The 15652-nt window shown below is 44.7% G+C and overlaps 1 long non-coding RNA gene and 3 other non-coding genes across 4 annotated transcripts; 1 reads left to right on the top strand and 3 right to left on the bottom strand.

Annotated features, from left to right (window-relative positions):
• Positions 1-4025: 4025 nt before the first annotated feature.
• On the top strand, positions 4026-4112 carry TRNAS-GGA (transfer RNA serine (anticodon GGA)). The gene has a single exon. It is a non-coding gene; the product is annotated as a tRNA-Ser (tRNA).
• A 1577-nt stretch (positions 4113-5689) lies between these two features.
• LOC118473478 (small nucleolar RNA U54) lies at positions 5690-5769 on the bottom strand. Its single transcript, XR_004852895.1, has one exon. It is a non-coding gene; the product is annotated as a small nucleolar RNA U54 (small nucleolar RNA).
• Positions 5770-5855: 86 nt separating this feature from the next.
• Positions 5856-5934, bottom strand: LOC118473477 (small nucleolar RNA U54). Its single transcript, XR_004852894.1, has one exon. It is a non-coding gene; the product is annotated as a small nucleolar RNA U54 (small nucleolar RNA).
• A 7738-nt stretch (positions 5935-13672) lies between these two features.
• On the bottom strand, positions 13673-13961 carry LOC103638124 (uncharacterized). Its single transcript, XR_558576.2, has 3 exons — positions 13942-13961; positions 13790-13855; positions 13673-13698 (listed from the first exon to the last, which is right to left on the bottom strand). It is a non-coding gene; the product is annotated as an uncharacterized lncRNA (long non-coding RNA).
• Positions 13962-15652: the final 1691 nt, after the last annotated feature.

Here is a 15652-nt window from a genome sequence, read left to right as displayed (position 1 = left end):
GAATATCTTGAGGAGGAAGGCATCAAGCATGAGTTCTTCGCTTCCTACACTAGACAACAAAATGGTGTAGTGGAGAGAAAGAACATGACGCTCATTGATATGGCAAGGACAATGCTAGGAGAATACAAGACATCGGAGCGGTTTTGGTCGAAAGCCATAAATACGGCCTATGATGTCATAAACCGTCTCTATCTTCATCGCCTCCTTAAGAAGACGGCATATGAGCTCCTAACCGGTAACAAACCCAATATTTCTTATTTTCGTGTATTTGAGAGCAAATGTTACATCTTGGTCAAGAAATGTAGACATTCAAATTTTGCTCCCAAAGCCGTTGAAGGGTTTTTACTTGGTTATGATTGAAATACAATGGCATATAGGGTCTTCAACAAATCTTCGGGTTTAGTGAAGTCACTAGTGACGTTGTATTTGATGAAACTAAGTACTCTCCAAGAGAGTAAGTTGATCTTGATGACAATATGACATAGATGAAAACGAGGTTATGACGACAGCAATGAGGACTATGGCGATAGATGATGTGTTTGGTTCTACTTTACATGAAGCTAGGAATCTTGAAAGTTCATCTTCCCGGAGATATTTGAAGGAACAAGGCGATGCCTCTCGCCTTTAAAAGATAGCCTACATATAACTTTCCTTGCAGCAGTTATGGAGCATCGCAGCTTTACATTTTTTGTTTAATAGTTGTCTCGGTTGCTATGGTTCCCTACTTAAATAAATGTTATGTATCTGTTCTTATCTGACATACGTAGCTGCCTTATTGATTTGTCAATCTCATTAACTTCTCAACCTTTCCAATACAGTTGTTAAAGTTTATGTGGTTCAAATTCTCTCTTATTTGGTGCTACTTCGAGTTTTGGCTACTAGTAATTCTATATTAAATTTTGCATTAAGTAACACTCTGAACTTATATTGAATGCTTTATCATGCCTTGAACAATTATTTATCTAAACACAACTTTGTTCTGATCTAAGCATCTATTTCATGAATATTCTTGACATGTATTAAAGCTAAGCACATCACTGAAGGTTCGAGGAGTCAAGACTCCTGAACATATGCTAAGGTGTGTAAATAATTGCAACGATCTGGAGAGTTTCTCACTAGTAGAAAAGAGCTCATAGCCTGCGACACCCATAAATTATCACTGGCGGTTTCAGTTATCGCGCGCTAGTAAAAAAACGAGGTGGGCCCGGCTTGGGAACCGCCAGTGGAAACCTATTTCCACTGGCGGTTATCTTAACACAACCGCTAGTGGAAACCTATTTCCACTGGCGGTTATCTTAACACAACCGCCAGTGGAAATAGGATGTTTCCACTGGCGGTTGGTGTAACAGAACCGCCAGTGGAAACCTATTTTAACTATATTTTGAAACTAGGCTTTCACCATGTGTTAGAGATAGGTTTGGGTATTAAAATTTTTTGTTTATTAGTTGCTAGGAAAGTTTGGCTTATGTTTCTTTTGCCAAATTTTGTTCATTTTTCCTCCATTTTAGCCACATTTTGGATATAGGGTTTTACCATGATTTAGAGATAAAGTAGTCTAACTACTTTTATTGGAAGAGATAAAGTAGTCTAACTACATTTTTGGATATAGGGTTTCACATTTTAGCCACATTTTTGGATATAGGGTTTCACCATGTGTTTTATGTTACTTTTTTTACAGGTGATGATGGAGAGGATATCCTGGATGTATAACTTATCAAGGCTAGATCCATCATACATATCTGAGGTCCATAAGTTTATTGTTGTCGCTAAGAACCATGCTTGGAGAACAAAGACAAAGCACATATATTGTCCATGCATGGACTGCAAAAATGCTGTTGTATTTGATGACACAGAACAAATCATATCTCATCTGGTATGCTGAGGATTTGTGAAGGATTACATAATTTGGACAAAGCATGGAGAGGGTAGCTCTTCGCCTTATACAGCTGGAAACCCTGCGAACATCGACGACAGCTTTCAGTTCGTTCACGAGACACAACAACCTCTTCCACAGAGCGAACATGTAGTGCCAAATGTTACTGATCATGGTTACGCCGGAGGAAATGAACGTGAAAGAACCCATGTTCTGCCAAATGTTATGGACGAGGAAGATGCAGAGTTGTTAGAGGCAATGTTGCGTCGTCATACAGATCCATCGATGTTCTTCATGAAAGGTATGGAGTCCCTGAAGAAGGCAGCAGAAGAGCCTTTGTACGACGAGTCTAAGGGCTGTACCAAAGAGTTCACGACGCTCCGGTCTGTGTTAAAGTTGTTGATGTTAAAAGCTAGATATGGTCTGTCTGATGCTGGCTTCGATGCGTTCTTGAGTATTATCGCAGACATGCTTCCAAAGGAGAACAAAGTGCCTGCTAACACGTACTATGCAAAGAAACTAATCAGTCCACTCACTATGGGCGTGGAGAAGATCCACGCGTGTAGAAATCACTGTATCCTTTATCGAGGTGATGATTATAAAGACTTGGAGAGCTGCCCAAAGTGTGTTGCAAGTAGGTACAAGACGAATAAAGACTATCGAGAGGAAGAGTGTGTTGCATCTGTGTCTAAAGGGTAGAAGCGAAAGAAAGCCAAAAAGAAGACTTCAAAATCCACGAGCAAAGAAAAAGAAGTAGACTATTATGCGCTCAAAAAGATTCCTGCTTTGGTGATGTGGTACCTCCCCGTCATCGATCGATTGAGGTGTTTGTTCGCTAACCCTGAGGATGCCAAACTTATGAGCTGGCATGCTTCTGATGAGCACAAAGGTGCTGGTGCTTGACTCCTTGCACACCGAGCCTTCGGCCTATTCAAAATTCCTCAGCATCTTAGAGTTGTAAGCCTTTTCTATGCATGCATACTTATATCGATGAGAATTGTAGAATAACATGGTGATTCTATTTGAGATCACAGGGCATTTAGGTTTTATAAGCTACATGGTGGAAAGTACGACACGTCCAAAAAAGGCGTGCCACTAGACATCCATTATAACTGGCCGGTAAGTATGTGAATTTATGAATACATATCATACATGTACGTACATAGGACAATGTTGCAACTAAATAACCAATCTCCCGTTATGTAGTGCCACAAGCAACCACCCGGATCGGTCTTATGTGGGTTCTACGTGTGCGAGTTCATGAGAATGAACGGACGATACATCACGAACCCTGGCAAGGTATTATTAGTAATAGTCACGTATGTATTTATGTCATTAAAGATGCAAATGTGTTATTATTGAGTATAAATAGATGATGTTTATAAACTTCCTTTACAGCAATTTCAAAAAGGAAGCCTGGAGAACTTGACTGAAGGTGCATTGTATGGCATAGTTGAGGACCTGTGCACATTCATATTGAAAGAGGTCATTCCCGCAGAAGGGAAATATCACGATGCTTCCGGAACATTAGCTTTGCCAGAGTTTAGAATACTAACAGAAATTAGTAGACTATCTCTTAGCCGAGATAGTTATTAGAGCTTAAGTGAAAACTTTGATGTATATAATGTGTGATGCATACATGGTTGTAAACAAGACTTTGATGTATATAAATGTATGATAGAATTTAATTCCATGTTGCTTTTAATATCAACTAGGTCAGTGCCCGTGCGTTGCAACGGAATCATATAATACCACCATAATTTATGAATAAATGTGTATATACTGTGATGAGATGGAGGATGGCGTTCTCAAGCTGTTCGGGATGATGTCGAAGCGAAACTTGGGCCACGATCGAGCACCGAGCCCGCGATGCGAGGTCGCCCGTCTGCGAGGCACGCGAGGTGGAGGGGGGCAGTCTCGGGGAGGGGGCAATCTCCGGGATATGGTAGTGGAGTGGCGGCGCGCAGTCGAGAAGGTGTACGTGGGAGCCAGTGGAGGGATGACGCAACGGGCGGTAGAGAAACGTCAGGGTAATTTTTCCATCCAATCCAATAGAGCCATGGAATTCCCGAGCCGTTGTGGCTGTACATGTACTGCAAGAATACAAAAACTCGCTATTCACTCAGTTTATTTTCCATAATAAGATTATGTAGGAGAGATGGCCGAGCGGTTCAAGGCGTAGCATTGGAACTGCTATGTAGACTTTTGTTTACCGAGGGTTTGAATCCCTCTCTTTCCGTTTCTCTTAATTCATCAATGTTAGCGATCACAGTGTATCAAATTAAATAACAATTTATTCCAACAATAATACCTTTAATTAATAGAAAATCTCTATAGCAAATTACTGTGGTATGTAAAATACACATCGAGGAAATAACAAAAAAAGAAAAAAGTATCCTAGGGTTAATCTATTTCTGCTAGGTGAACGGGAAAATACGAATTAAGAGCCTTAGGTCGATTTGTACCCTGACGTTTCTGTACCGCCCGTTGCGTCATCCCTCCACTGGCTCCCACGTACACCTTCTCGACCGCGCGCCACCACTCCACTACCATATCCCGGAGATTGCCCCCTCCCCGAGACTGCCCCCTCCACCTCGCGTGCATCGTGAGCTCGGTGCTCGACCGTGGCCCGAGTTTCGCTTCGACATCATCCCGAACAGCTTGAGAACGCCATCCTCCATCTCATCACAGTATAATACACATTTATTCATAAGTTATCATGGTATTATATGATTCTGTTGCAACGCACGGACACTGACCTAGTGTAGGCTGAAGCCCACATGAGGGGCGGTCGAACCTCTCGACCTTGATCGTTCAGTGATTTAAGAGCTTGTTCGGTTAATCCCGTTACCCATAGATTAGATGGGACTGAAAAAAATTAAGGCATTTAAACCCACCCAATCCCACTCAATCCACATGGATTGAGAGCTAACCGAACAAGCCCTAAGTTTAAGTGGGGAACGTAGTAGATTTAGCCGTTTAGCCAATTCAGTAATACAGCAGCCTCATATGTAGAGTTAAAACACAGGTTTTGAAATGTGAGCACTACAAATCGAAACAAAACTGGAAACATGAGCGAGAATGACAACTCAGTCCAAGGATCTTTTCATTGCCAAGTGTGTACAAATTCCTCAAGCAGACCAAAAAGCTGCTTATCCAGAGCAACATCATCAAACAAGCAGACCAAAAACCTAGGATCTGAGCCTGCTCTACATGCGCCATGGCCAACCAGCAACATCTAACATCTGAAGTCTGAACCAAGAAACTGAACCGGTTGGTAATCAAACAGCCTGAAAAGGAATTGAAGGATGAAGGTTAAAACAAACACGACCTAAAAATATAAGCAACAGGGCTTTCGGTCTGGATGCAAGAAATGGAATTCTTAGGATAGACATCATTGATGTTTCAGCGTTGTCAATCTGTTAGAACATGCCATAGATACATCTGACGTGTATAATAACCAGAAAACCCACCTAAAAAGTCAAACCAAAAGGTCGGGTTGCAAGAAAAACAATATGCCATGTCAACAGTACACAGGTAGCAAGCGATAACAAAATTAACAAACCAATCTTAATAAAATAGCTGAGAGCTAAAGTGGTACCTCTGATTCGTCTGTTCTTTATCTACATTTTGATGCTAAAGTAGTCAGATTCAAAATGATGCAGCCTTACATATCCATCTTCACCACCACTTGAAAAGCTAATAATAAGATAAAAGAATGAACATGGAGTTAGTAAAAAAATTTCTAAAATTTAAAAATAACTCCAGAACGCAAGAGAAAAGGTATCTACAAAGCATGTTGATAGGGTACAATGGTGCTCTCATGGATATTTTTTTCAACAGCAGCAATCAGAATAGCGTATATATCAAGAGTGACTGGTTGAAATCATTGAGCCATCAGATCCCAAAGATGCATAGAATACTAAAAAATAAACAATTTTAAAAGGCCAGATTACTGGTAAAGCTATTGTGGGCAGAATGCAGCTCTCAGTAAAAATGTTCATCGAACTGAGGTCAGCATAGCGTATATTGCCAATGTAATTGGCTACAATCACTGAGCTACATATAAATGTAGAATACCAAATGAGACATTCAGCCATTTACAAGGTAAAAATAAATAGCTTCGGAAATCAATAAAAACCAGATATGTCGTGGACACACTTAGAAGATACATGATGTTTACAGACAAAAAACTTGTCAATATAGAGATCTATAACACTTAAGCCGATTAAGTCAAAGAAAAGTGAGATAAAATAGCAAATCAAGATTGGTTGTTGTTGGGGGCCTTCGGCTTCCGAAGGTCCTCAAAAACATGATTTAACAGTGTTTCTAGAGTACAATGTGTGAACAGGTATCTTTGGACTCGTACCAGAGAGGGAGAAGCTCAAAAGATACGAAGGTTGACACAGCGCCGAAGCTGTGAAGCAGGAAAGCTTCGGCATGTTCGCAGAAAGGGGAACCGACTTGAAGATGAAAAGGTCATTTAGACCTCGATAGATTACTATGGAATTACCACCAAATGTAAAGGGCATGTATGTAATTTTGTATGGGTTGTACCCCGTGCCTATAAATAGGTGAACAGTACCCCCGTACTGTTCACGCGGATTTGGTGTTCACTTTTGCGTCACGCTTGTACTTTCATTTCCTTCAAATTGGAGGTACATCTGTAATTCAATGTTATTTTTATTTATATATAATAATGATATATGATGATCTACGTAATTCTTTATGTTTCTTGTAATTCATTCTTCGTCAATATGTAATGCATTTATAAAGGTTCGCCCTTTGTGACCTTCGTCCGAAAATCATTATATCCCAAGGGAAATAATGCTTCGTAGGACGAAGGACTTAACCGATTAACATTTTCTATGTTGTCTTGTTCTTGAAGCATTTGAGAACAAGTTCCCAACATTGGCGCCCACCTCCGGTGAACTCACTTCCACTCTTTGAAGTTTTTTATCTTCGGCGATCATAAACCTTCGTTATGGCGCCGAAGAAAGCTTCAGCACCTGGGACTGCAGCTCTACAACCGCTGGACCACAATCAGGAGACAGTCTCTCTTCGGGAGGCCCGAAGCCAGAAAAGGAAGGCTGTTAGCCCGTCACCACCAGAGGACGAGTTAGATCAAGAAATCAGAGATATGGAGATGCTTCATCAACAAGTGCAGAAGAAGAAAGAAAAGATGGCCAGGCTAGCTGAACTACAGAGGCAGATAGACGAAGCCTCTGAAGAAGTTCGTCACCTTGCTCAGGATGAGCAACACCGAAGGCCTCAGCACCAAGACCTTCATCAGGAGGGTTTTCCCAACGGAGATGACTGGTATGACAATTTCCATCATGGGAATTTTGTTTTTGACGATGCTTCTCCTCTGTCCGCTGAGCTGCAGGCTACACCTTGGCCTCCGTCCTACAAGCCTCCTCAGCTTCCCGTATTCGATGGCCACTCAGACCCGAAGCAGTTTTTGATGAGCTACGAGGCAACAGTATCTTCCTATGGTGGCAATGCTGCGGTCATGGCCAAATCTTTTGTTATGGCTGTCAGAAGTGTTGCTCAAACCTGGTATTCCTCCCTTCGACCAGGAACGATCATTTCATGGCAGAAGCTGAAGGACCTCTTGTTAACTAGCTTCCAAGGGTTTCAGACGAAGCCGGTTACTGCTCAGGCTCTGTTCCAGTGCACCCAGGATCACGAAGAATACCTTCAGGCGTATGTCCGAAGGTTCTTGCGTTTGAGAGCACAGGCACCAACGGTGCCCAATGAAATTGTCATTGAGGCCATGATCAAGGGGCTTCGGCCAGGACCGTCAGCTCAGTACTTCGCCAGGAAGCCCCCTCAAACTTTGGAGAAGCTTCTCCAGAAGATGGATGAGTACATTCGGACCGATAACGATTTTCGCCAAAGAAGGGAGGAGGCCTTCAGGTTTTCTGAAATGACCAGGGGCTTCGGTGGGAGGTTTTACCCGAGGCATGTTAGATCAATTCATAACTCTACACAAAGTGATGATAAGGGGAGCCAACAGCAAAGGCCACAATATTCCTCACAGGCTTCGGGGCAACAGCAAGCTCCCTTCCGACCACCAGCTCCAAGAGGCAGAGGTGCCAGGGGCTTCGGAGGAAGATTTGGCGATCAACAGAGAAGAATCTTTTGCTTATTCTGTGGTGAGAACAAGGGCCATACTACCAGGATGTGTCATGTTACCATCCAGAAGCAAAAGGAAATAGCCGAAGCCGCAGCACAACAAGCTCAGCCGAAGCAGGTCATGCATACAGCTTCGTATCACTTGCCCTACATCCCAGAGTATGTAGGCAACCACCCTGCAGTTTCTGTTGCTTCGGCGAGTCAATCTCAAGCTTCTTGGCAACAACCTCCGCCTCCACCCCCGTTACAGCAAGGACAGCAGCCAGAAGGGAGCCAGTATGCTCCACACCAAAGGGACTTCCGAGAGCAGTCCGAAGCTCGTACAGTCAACAGCACCGTGCCAGAGTCAAAGCACATCTATTGACAAATATCCTACCCTAATAGCAATCTTTTCTATCCAGTTTTGTTTTCTGTAATAAAGGATATTGTTTAGGTTTCATATAAATACTTTCGTTGATTCCCACAAGGAAAATATATTTTTCTCAGGCTTAAATTGTTAAAGTTTAAAGACTTGTGATAATCAAGAGGACCTTCGGACTACCGAAAATTATTCGAAACAGCAAAAAGTCGTTCTAAGGAACGCAGAGTAAGTTGCCGAAGTCACAAAAAAGTCGTTCCAAAGGGAACGCAGTGTAAGTTTTTTGCTCCAAAGTCGTTCCTAAGGGAATGCAGAGCTTACAGCGAAAAGTCAACGCTGATTCCGCCAAAAGTAAAGGCGAAGAAGCTCCAAAGACGTTCCTAAGGGAATGCAGAGCTTACAGCGAAAAGTCAACGCTGATTCCGCTGAAGTAAAAGGCGAAGAAGCTCCTAAGGGAGGCTTATAATGAAAAATTTTGTATGTTTTGTCACAGGAACACGTGTATCTTCGGAATAAACAACATTTTACTCAGCATAACATCATCGCATCATTTCGCATAACATAAGCATCATACATCATATTGCATAAAGCACAAGAAGGGGATGTGACATCGATCTTCGGAAGAATGTTTTGAAAGGGGCAAACCATGCTAAGTAGCTTCACATTGTCAAGAAGCCTGGATATTATTCATCAGAACACTGGATATTGTTGTGACAAACAAAAATCCTTCTTCACGAATCATGAAAAGAAGGGAAGGTGTTTTTTCGTCAAAGACTCAAAAAGCGGTACGTGTAAAGTTTCATGCATCGTAAAGAATTAAGCAATAAAAAGGGTATATTACATTCAGGATTACAAAATGTTACAATTCAGAAGTTTACTTTACAATAGTGTTCAATTTTCTTTTAGAACAACTTCTGCAGCCTCATTCAGGAGTCGATTGACGACTTCGTCCATGATTGCTTCGGCCATCTTTTTAATTTCATCGTCTCCTTTCGGCTGAGGGCCTGGAGACGCTTCAGCAGGATCTGAAGGACAGGACACGGCTATGCTGCTATTACAAACGGAAAACGAAGCTTAAAACCAAAAATTACAACACAATACAAACTATTAGTTAATACCTAATTGACCTTCGGGCTCTGTGCTCTTTTCAGCAGCCTTAGCCACTTCTCTAGCATCGTGAATGCCCTTTTCACTTCTTTGAATAATTTCTCCTGCCATTTCTCGGCCACCATTATCCCAGATATCAGTAAAAAACTTTCCACCAATTATGCTTGCTTCGGCCGAAGGGTCTTTTGCGTCTTCAAAGGACAAAGCAGTTTCGGATTGTGCTAAGATTTTTACGTGTTCACAGCCCTTCTTCTCTAGAATGGTGGCAATTCCTCTGGCCCCAGAGAAAGCACATATATCCCCACGGCTATTTAAAATTTCTTCGAAGGCTTCAGCTTCGTGGTCGATCCATTCAATAGGACCTTCGGGATTGCCTCTTATAAAGTTTTCTTCACTAGAGAAGGCGCCGACCTTGGCGAAGCTAGCCTTCAACTTCTTAACACATTCTATAGATTTGTTATAGCACCTCTTCTTGGATGAACGAAGCTCTTCAACAGTTGCTTCCAAGTGATCCGCCCATTGGTCGCTGAGCTCTCGCCTTGTTTCTTCAAGTATACGTTCTTCCCTGGCTCTGGCCAGTTGTTTCCGAAGATCTTCTATTTCGCGTTTCTGAGCTTCAGCCTGACTCTTGAACGCAGCTTTGTCTTCCTTTATTTTATTTACCAATGAGTGTAATATTTTATCTTTTTCGAGGCCTTCGTTCCTCAGTTCAATTACTTCGGAACGAAGGTTGCTCAGGGCTATAGTACACCCTTCGTCTTCAGCATCTTTTTGTGCCCTGAGGGCATTACTAAGTATCAGGCCCTGCAAAGAAAAGTGTGTGTGTTTCAATAAAACAAGCAAAAGGTTTTTTTTGGTATCAACAAAGAATACAAGGATCCCATTTGTCGCACCTTTAAGCTATTGTAGGCCAGGCTGTCGGCCAAATCGTTCTTCGACAGCACCGAGAGCCCGTCTTCTAAGGTTGGGAATCCGAAGCTCTTGCTCATCTCCCGGCAAACAGAAATTTCCTTGTTGTCAGGGAGACAATACAAAAAGTCTTCTTCTCCACTACCATTGAATATTAACGCCCCCTTTGGATACTTCAGCTTTTGGGCGTAATGCTGGGCCTCTTGCTCCTCTTTTTCTGAAAGTTTTTTCCCCGAAGCATGACGAACAATATAATCACGAACTCTGATGGATGCTTCGGGGGCAATGACTCTGATCTCTTCAACAAAAGTTGGCTTTGTTATTTTTTCCTCAATTTCCAAGGATTCTATCTTCGCGGGCTCTGAGGACCCAGCTTCGGCTTCAGTCCCTTGCACTGGAGTTTTGTTATCAGAAATTTCAGTTGTCGTTTCAGGAATGGCAGCAGCCTTCTTCGGAGGTGTGCTTGAAGTTTTAATTGTTTCTAGTACATCTAGCACATTGGCCATTCTTCTTCTTTTTGGAGTCACTGCTGGCACAAGACTCACAATTTCTGGTACTTTTTCTTCGGTTGGTTTTTTCATTTCTCCAATTTTTTCTGTGGATGGCGCTTCGGCCATTTCTTTTGTTTCTGGCAGCGAAACCTTCGGTTCTTCTAGTTCTATCTTTTTCGCCGTTTCGGTCATCCCTGCAGCTGCAGGTGGCGTGACTGGTCTGGTTGGCTTTTTAGCCTCGGTAGCCGAAGAAGATTTTTCGGTAAACTCCGGCACCGAAGCTGGTTCGATATAGCACGGCCGGTGAGTGAGGACTTTTATTTTCTTTCTTTCAGGCTCTGGCTCGCTAGGAGCAGTTGCAGCTTCTTCTTTTGCAGAGGTTGTGTTCTTTCTTTTCTGCCTTCGGACGGGGTAGCAATAGTCAGGGTAAACAAACCCAATTGCATCAAATACCCGGTTCAGCCTTTTCTTTTTTCGGCCTCCGAAGGCTGCTGACATCGCAGTATCTTCGGCCTTTGAATAAGCACCAAGCAATTCGTCACTTAAATTTTCAATACTCTTTAGCCAGTCATCATCTGGCTCAGTAAATTTATCTCCAAACTTGAAGGTGTACTTCAGCCTCACAAGCCCACCTTCGTCGGCCTCTTTTATGGTTTCTTGAGGCATTTCCCATTTCTCCGCAAGAGGCCAAACCCGGAAGGCAATATGCTCTTGTACTAAATCTCTTGTTCCAATAAAAGAGCAGATGACGCCGAAGGCCCTCTGGCATTCTTCGGCGGCTTCATTCATTTCCACCTTCGGCCTCCGAAGGCCGAAGCTTTGCCAAATAGGACGCATAATTATACCTTTGATATCTTCTCGTGCTGATAGGTCATTCTTCACATAAAACCATTCTGTCATCCAATCCCCGGGCCATCTCTTCCGAAAGGTTGGTACGGGACAGCTTGCCCCGGACCGAGAGACGAAACTGTAGCAGCTAAAGTTATTATGGTACTGTTCTTTGCCCCAAGGCTTTGTTTCATATAATAATTCGTGTATATTACAGAAGCTTCTTGCATCAGGCTTCAGACCTTGGCTTCTCGCGGCCCACACGAAGATATTTAGCCTTATAATTGCCTCGGGAGTAAGTTGATGAAGATAGACTTCGAAGATTTTCAACACCTCCACGACGAAGCTACTCAAGGGAAATCGTAGCCCAGCTTTCAGAAAGCTTCGGTATACTACGACTTCATTTTCTTCAGGGTGTGGACAAGTCTTCTCTCCTTCATCGGCCCTCACAATGGACAAATCCTGAAAATACCTTCCTCTCATGTTGACAAGATGATTCTCTTTGATAGTTGATTTACCATAAACTGAATGGCTTGGTCGCCAGGGACGATCTTCGGAGTCTTCGCTACCGCTGTCCACATCATAACTGTCACTGTCACCAGTATCCTCAGACAAGCCTTCCAGAATTTCCTTGGTAATTTTTTCCGTGTTTGTCTTCGACATCGCTATAAGAAACCCCAAGTTTTTCTCCTCATCAAGAGTCAGCTTCGTCTCACCAGCAGTTTTCTTTTTCTCTTCATCAAGAGACAGCTTCGTCTCAGCAACAGCTTTCTTGTCTCCAGACATCTTCGGAAAAACTAAAAAACTGTTTTCAAAGCCGAAGCTTTAAAACTAAAGACTCAGGGAATCTTAGCGCGCAAAAGCTAAAAATCGAGCGAGCGAGAGCAAGTGACAAGAGAGCGTACCAAATGAGCTCGCGGTATGCTCTTATTTATACGCTCGGTGCGGTAAAAATGGAAAGACCCCGCCTGTCAGTGAATGTTGCTATTCTAGCAAAGGGAAGGTGTTTTTTCGGACCTTCGGCTTAAAGCCTTCGTCCATGTCGCAATCTAAATTTATTATTTTAACAAATTAATATTGCGAGGGGCTACTGTTGGGGGCCTTCGGCTTCCGAAGGTCCTCAAAAACATGATTTAAAAGTGTTTCTAGAGTACAATGTGTGAACAGGTATCTTCGGACTCGTACCAGAGAGGGAGAAGCTCAAAAGATACGAAGGTTGACACAGCGCCGAAGCTGTGAAGCAGGAAAGCTTTGGCATGTTCGCAGAAAGGGGAACCGACTTGAAGATGAAAAGGTCATTTAGACCTCGATAGATTACTATGGAATTACCACCAAATGTAAAGGGCATGTATGTAATTTTGTATGGGTTGTACCCCGTGCCTATAAATAGGTGAACAGTACCCCCGTACTGTTCACGCGGATTTGGTGTTCACTTTTGCGTCACGCTTGTACTTTCATTTCCTTCAAATTGGAGGTACATCTGTAATTCAATGTTATTTTTATTTATATATAATAATGATATATGATGATCTACGTAATTCTTTATGTTTCTTGTAATTCATTCTTCGTCAATATGTAATGCATTTATAAAGGTTCGCCCTTTGTGACCTTCGTCCGAAAATCATTATATCCCAAGGGAAATAATGCTTCGTAGGACGAAGGACTTAACCGATTAACATTTTCTATGTTGTCTTGTTCTTGAAGCATTTGAGAACAAGTCCCCAACAGTTGCTATGTTGCTCCACAAATGAGATAGAAAAACAATCAGAGGAGGTATATTTGCAAAAGATAAACCAATCAAAATCTAATGAAAATTACACATAGCAACGAAAAATCCTGCTCTCAGAAATGTTGATGACATCCTTGTGTGGATCAGAATAGCGTATATTTCCGTACCCGTTTGCTTTCATCCATATCAGCTTTATTCCCCACCAGAATTTTGTTCACATTATCCGAAGCATGCTGTTCAATGTTTCTGATCCAATTTCTTATGTCTGCAAGTCAGCACCAATGATAGTATCAGAATTCAGACATCAAATCTGAAGTGACTATGAAAAGGCATTTAAGTAACCCAAGGGTCAGTACTATTGAAAGATGACTCGTCTGTGACATCATACACAAGTAAGATGCCCATTGCTCCCCTGTAGTAGGCTGCAAAGAAGAATTGCATAATCACAAACTTCAGTCATACAATGTTTGGAAACGAATCAGCTTCGCTAGAAGAAAAACAAGCATACCAGTGGTAATTGAACTGGCTACTTGAACTGGCTCTGTTGCTATCTTTATCCCCAGAAATCCTCTGCCTTTTACAGTTAAGCTTTTCTATTTTTGTTGAGTAAACGAAATCATCAACAAAAGCATGCTAAGACTGGGAAACTGTAACACCCTGAATTTGGGGGTAGAATTTTTTTCTTCTTTTCTCTCACCAAATTCGGGTGTTACTCTCTTTTCTCTTTCCCCGTTTTGCTCCTTCTTCCCAATTTCAAACCAGTATAGCGACAGGTGTCCGTGTCATGTATAAACCTAAGTGTCATGGGTGTTGCATCATGGCGAAGCACATTTCTTTGTCTGATGTTGAGTGTTCGTCTCGTTCCGTTCCGGATTTTGATTTGCGATTTAATTCCGTTTAGTGGTCCGCGCACGTCGTGGGTTTTCAATCCGCGAAGTGGCTCGGCCCAGCCTAGCCCAGCCCAGCCCAGCCGGCCCGGTCCGACCCGGCCCTGCGCGCCCCTGGCGCCCAACCCCCCCATGCGCCCCCTCCTCTCCTCCCTCTCTCATTTGGATCTCCCGCGCAACAACCTCTCCTCTCCCTCTTCCACCTCTCTCTCCCCGTGGTGCCCTAGGATTTGGAGACGGCGATCACCGGATTTTGGACCCCGAGGTGAGCTCCCCTCCCCTCCCCTTCTCCCCTCTCTCTCCCTCTCCCTCCTCTTCTTCCCCCCGCGCGCGCCCTCCCTTTTCCCCTGCCCGCGCGCGCCCCTGCCCGCCCTCGCCCGGCCTCCTCGGCGCGGCGGCGCCCCTGCCCGCCCCCGCTCCGGCCCCGGCAGCGCTCGGCCCCCCCCCCGCCCGGCCTCCCTCCCCGGCGGCCCCGGCGGTGCCCGGCCTCCCTCCCCCCGGCGGCGCTCGCCCCCTCCCCCCCCCCCCCCCGCCCGGCCTCCCTCCCCGGCGGCCCCGGCGGCGCCCGGCCTCCCTCCCCGGCGACCCCCGGCCCGTCCCCGGCCTCCCCGGCGCGGCGGCGCCCGTCCCCGGCCCCCCCTCGTGCGGCCCCGCCCCCTGCCCCTCCCCGCGTGGCGGCGCTCCCCCGCCCGGCCCGTGCGCGGCGGCGCGGCCCCGGCGCGGCCCCGGTGGCTCCCTGCTCGCCCGGCGCGACCTCCGGCGCGGCCTCCGGCCCTCGGCGCGTCCCCGGCGCGGCCCCGGCCGACCCAGCCGCCCCTGGCCGGTTCAACCGCCCCCCTGGCCGGTTCAACCGCCCCGGCCTCGGCCCGTTCGTCCCGCCCCCGTCCCGGCCTCGCCCGACCGTGTCCCCGCTCGCCCGCGCTCGCGGTGATTGTTTGTTAATTAGCGTGCTGCGTTGCGCGCTTCGCCGCGCGACGGATTTGTCTAATTTCAGATTCTATCTGTGTGTTGCGTCATGCGCTTCGTCGCACGACGATCCATTTTTAATTTCAGGTTGTTTAAGGTGTAACGTCGCGTGTGTATTCACGCGACGTTCCACTTTGGACTCAGTTTAGTCGACGTATGCCGTCGTGTGTTTCGTCGCGTGACGCTTAACGTCTCCTCATAACTAAGGCGAAGTGTCTCGTTGCGTGCTCGGTCGCGCGACGAGTCGTTAACTTCTTAATTTGTTTTAGAGTGCTATGTCGCGCGTCTCGCCGCGCGACCATCCTTTTTATTTATCTCCACCTGCTTATAATGATTAGACATGAAACATGACTTTACTTTACGCTA

Source organism: Zea mays, chromosome 9 (assembly GCF_902167145.1).
Source record: "Zea mays cultivar B73 chromosome 9, Zm-B73-REFERENCE-NAM-5.0, whole genome shotgun sequence".
Taxonomy (NCBI): domain Eukaryota; kingdom Viridiplantae; phylum Streptophyta; class Magnoliopsida; order Poales; family Poaceae; genus Zea; species Zea mays.
Note: the sequence above shows the minus strand (reverse complement) of the source record. Positions and strands in the feature narration are given on the sequence as shown.